The 4,802-nt window shown below is 53.3% G+C and overlaps 1 long non-coding RNA gene across 1 annotated transcript; it reads left to right on the top strand.

Moving 5' to 3' along the window:
- Nucleotides 1-646: 646 nt before the first annotated feature.
- On the top strand, nt 647-4,186 carry LOC136298881 (uncharacterized). The gene is made up of 3 exons (XR_010723402.1): nt 647-794; nt 3,645-3,761; nt 4,000-4,186. It is a non-coding gene; the product is annotated as an uncharacterized lncRNA (long non-coding RNA).
- The last annotated feature ends 616 nt before the right edge of the window (nt 4,187-4,802 follow it).

Below are 4,802 nucleotides of genomic sequence, written 5' to 3'. Positions count from 1 at the left end.
CTTTTTGCAGTCCCTGGCCCAAATGTCCTGCTCCATCTGAGAATCCCACATCGCTTCTCAGGCTTCAGCTCCTCTGCAGTTTCACCCTCCAAAATGGGAACAACCTGGTTAAAAGTGCTGCAGGCAGGCTCAGAGCCAGCACAGCAGTGACAGGGGACATCAGCTGCCCCCATGCCTGGACTAAGGCAGGCAGGGAAGATTTTGCACCTTCCAACCCATCCCAGGCTCTCTGTCCTGGGGGGACACAGCTGGGGCTGGACTGAGCATTGCTGAGCATAAATTCCACCTCCAAGGACTTCACCGACAGAAATGATTCCCTTTTTAACTCTGCAGGATCATTAATTAATAAAAAAGGGGTGGAGGGAGTAGACGCTTCCTCTAGGAAGTGTTTCTGTCGGTCAGAGACGACAGGACAGCCCTTGTGCTGATTTACTGCGGCCCATCCCACCAGTGACACAAGTCAGTGATAATTCCAGAGGCAGCAGCAGCACCTTCCCCACCTGAATGTGAGTGCTGAGCCCTGGGGGGTGTAAAATGATTGGCACTAATTGCTGACACCTCCCCAAACTCCCCAGGGGCAGAGGAGAAATGCTGCAGGTGGGACAGTTGGGTGCTAATTGAGATTGTGCATGGCTGTGATCTCCAGCGAGGTAAATTTGGAGAAACCCTGTGGCAAACGCATCTTTATGTAGGGCAGGATTTTAGGAGAGGCTGAGCCTCAGTTCCAACAGTTCCAGACCCCAGAACGATGCTGTGGATGAAGAAATGACAGCCCTGCGAGGTGCTGCTGTCAGGTGGGAGAATGACACCACAAAACCTCCTCCTTGGCAGTGCTGGAAACAGGAATTCCTGCTGGGATGGGGAGGGTGCACGGCTCTGGGAGGGAAGAGGCAGATCCACTCCAAGCCAGTACCATACCCAGGGAAAAAAAGGATCAAAGTTGTGATCCTGAAAGACCTGGGACAGCTTTGAGAGTCAGCAAGTGGCTGCTGCTTGCATGCCAAGGATGTGCTTTTGGTATGAGAGGTTGTTGATCCCCAGCCTGGTTGTGTTCATCCTGGAAACGGGAAGGATTGGCTGGGTCTGTGCCCAGATGATTCCCAGAATCAGGGAATGGTTTGGGTGGAAAGGGACCTTAAAGCTCATCCTGCCCCACTTCTGCCATGGGCAGGGACACCTTCCACCATCCCAGGTGGCTCCAAGCCCTGTCCAAGCTGGCCTTGGACACTGCCAGGGATGTGTGTGGGCTCACACAGTATTTACCACCATGGTGAGCAGCAGGTTTTGTGGCTTTTTTTTTTTTCTTTTTTTTTTTTTTGTCCCAGCATTTCCCCGTTCCTTGCAGGATTCTGGTGGCTCTGATGCAGCAGCAGTGCAGGGAGATCCCACACTGGTGTTTCCCCAGCTGTATCAGCTGCAGGCTTAACAAAATAAATCATTTTCCAGGGCTATAAATCCCGGGCCTTTCAGCAGCTCCTACAGTAACTCCCATGTGCAGAACAACAGCAGGCTGTTTATCCAAACTCACCGAAGCATCTGTAGCCGAGTTAATGATTTCCCAGCCACTCACACCCCGGCTGCGGGCTGGGAGCTGCTGCCCAGAGCATGGGAGAGGAAAGCAGAGGCCTCAGGGTAGGAGAAAACTGCATTTCCCCTCCCGAAGCCCAAGCTGGCGTGTTTGTGAAAAGCATTTTCTTCCTGCTCCGCTCCATGCCGGGATTTCTTTCCAGAGGCACGGAAATTGGCACTGTAAGGGTTAAGCTGATGTGCTGGGATGTTCCTCTCTCCTCCTGATCCCCAGGTCTTGTCTCTGTTAAACATCTCTCCCTCTCTTTTACGTTCGGCTCCTCTTTTACAAGGGCGGGCTCGGGAATTTCGGCGCGGCCAAGCGCCATCTCCCCATCCATTAGGGCGCAGTGACAGCAGGTACCGGGATCACTTCCAAAGGACCACGTTCCCCATCGCCCCCTCCCCACACCCCGCTCTGACAGCAGCGTTCGAGCACAGCCGAGGAAGGAGCAGCTGCCGCGTCCCTTTGCGAGGCTCATCCACACCCCAAAGGGCCCGTTTCGGGGATCCAAAGCAGAGCCGAGCCCAAAGGCTACTGACGTTTTTTAGGGACTGCGGGGCAGTCTGAGCAATCCCATCCCCAGGAAGGGCTGGGGATGCTCTGCTTTATCAGCCGGCTGCTGACCTCTCACCCTGCGCCGGGCCAGCCAAGGCTGGATCGTGTCTTGGCTAATCACCGGGGCTGCACCCACCCTGCCAAGCAGGAGCTCGCTTTCTCTCTTTTTGCCTTTTTTAAAATTTTTTTTATTTTTTTCCTTCTTTCTGCCCTTTCCCTCCCCTCCTCTCCACGTTTCTCACATCGTTGCCGGCTGCCGTCTCTCACCCACCCCGCGCATCCCTCCCGTGGGGCAGGACGGGTTTGCTCGTGTGTGGTCCTCACCTGGGACAGCACAGAGTCGCTGCTGCTCCCCTGCCCGGGCACTGATAGCAGTAACAGCGGCAGGAAGGGCTCTGCTCATCGAACAGGAGGTGAAATGTTGGTTTGGTGATGCTGGGAGGGCAGCACGGGAGGTGCCAGTGTGTTGTCTGGGCAGGGAAAGAGGTGATTTCTGTCTTTCCAAAAATCTATTCATTCTGCCAAACAAAAAACTCAGAGTAATAAATAACCCTGCTGGTTTTTTTAAGTTGCAGAGGAGTAGTTACAAAGAAATCTGGGAATGCGAAGGTATGAACACACAGAAGCTCCCAGGCTCTGCCTGCAATTTCTTTTAATTTCTTTAAATATTAATGTAAAACACTCCCCTTCCTCATAATTCTTCTGCCAAACCCATTTATTTACAGAACTGGCTTCAGCCGCTGCAAAGCCCCAGCACAAAACCCTCACCCGAGTTCAACTCCAGCTCACTGGGTGAACTGCCCCTGGATTTCCAGAGAAATCCTGTCCCAGGTGACAACAGGAGGAGCTGCAGGTGCCTGCCCAGGAATGAGGGGCGCTGGTTTCATTTGCATTTACGAGTTACATTTGTGTTAATGAGTTACAGGGCGACTGAGGGCGCAGAGTGCCAGCTCACTGTGGGGCACTGCCGTGCTCAGGGCTGTGCCGCTGCTCCCTCTGCAATTCCAGAGCTCGGGTTTATGGCCTGTCCTTGTAAACCAGCACAAAACCAGTCCCCAGTGTCCAGGGGAACATTCCTGCAGGGCTGAGGGATGGGGAGGCACCTGTGGTTGTGCTCACATCCCAGCTGTACCTGCCAGGGAACTCTTGGGGACATCCCGTGGCTTCTGCTCCATGACCCTTGGCCCTGCTGAAGTCCCTCTGTCCTGGAGAACCCTGCTTCTGGGAATTTCTCATTCAGGGGTAGCTCCTGTGGAATTGCTCTGGCAGAACGGCTCCCAGTGTGGGAATAATTACAGCTTTTTAAAGGCAGAAATAGATTTGGACCCATGCAAGCCCTTGGGGAACTCTTCCATTCTCCCCCAGGCCTGCTGATTTTTTTTTTTCTGTGCTTTTAAGGCGTATTATCCAAAGGAGGCCACTCTCCTTTCAATTTATGGGACTGGCTTTTAAATACGGCTTGACTGATAATTCAATTAATTGATTCAGTTTGTGGCTGGTTTGAAAATGGCTCTTTCAGGGCTCTCCCCAAAGCTGTGAATTCTCCTCTGCACTGATGGCTGCGAGCACCCCACACCACAGGACCCTGCAGCAGCCCAGTCAGCACCCGGGCATGTGTGGGCTGACAGGAGGAAAGGTGAGCAGCATTCCCGGCTCCAGATCCCTCCCCCAGCACCTGCCAGATCTTTTCTTCACCCTGCTGATCCCCGAGCACACCCCATGGAATGTCAGTGGCAGCATCCTCCCTCCCCACAAATCTTATTTTCAGGTGGGGAAATTGAGGCACCTGAAATGAGCCCCCTTAATCACCCCCAGGGCCCTGCAGGCAAAGGCAGAATTCAGCCATTAAAATAGCTCTGATTTCTCTCATCCAGTTTTTAGGATGCTGGAGAAGACACTGGCCCCTCCACAGAATGAAACAACATTGCCAGGGAGTTCCTTGTGCTGTCAGCACTTCTGGCCAGCTAAACAGCAAGAAATCCAAATTTTGGCAGTTAACCCCTCAAAAAACTGAACATTAAGGAGACGAAAGGGCAAAATCAGGGCTTGGAACTCAGAGTGCTGAGCCTACATCTTGTTGAGCAGGGGCTGCTGCCCCAGCAACCATCCCAGAGAATCCCTGTCCGTCTCCATCTGCCCGGCAGTGACAGAGATGGATGGTGCTGCTGCCGGGAACGTGCTCCCAGGCTGGGGCTGTCCTCCCAGGAGAAAGCTGGAGGCTTTAGGAGCCCCTGATGAAGATGTAAGAGCCGTGTTTGACACGCCAGCTCTTTTGTTGGGGCACTGGTGGCTCGTGCCACCCGCCTGCCACGCAGCAGCCACCACACTCCTGCCCAAAAGGGACTCGTGGCCCTCTTTCTGCCTACAGAAAAAGCTGAGACATAGGAAATCTGCCCAGAGAAAAGCTTCAGGAATCATTTTTGGGGGGTAAAAAGATCAGAAAACAAGCAGGATGTGTAACAGCAGGCAAAGATCAGGGAGAAATGTTTGCTCACCTTGCCAAAGTGGGGAAGGATGAGCAAAAAGCAGAGAAACCTCCAGCACAAACTTCTATAACCATCCTGTGCAGGAAGCTGGCCTGGAGTTCCCCTCCCTCCATCTCACTCCAAGCTCTTCCAAGGCAGTTTGCCATGCCTGTGTGCATGAACTTACAGGGCACTGGGAGAGTAACATCCTA

This window comes from Chamaea fasciata, unplaced genomic scaffold (genome assembly GCF_029207755.1).
Source record: "Chamaea fasciata isolate MVZ Bird 193981 ecotype frontalis unplaced genomic scaffold, bChaFas1.0.hap1 SCAF_18, whole genome shotgun sequence".
Lineage (NCBI taxonomy): Eukaryota > Metazoa > Chordata > Aves > Passeriformes > Sylviidae > Chamaea > Chamaea fasciata.
The sequence above is the reverse complement of the archived record's forward strand: the minus strand, read 5'-3'. Positions and strand labels throughout refer to the sequence as shown.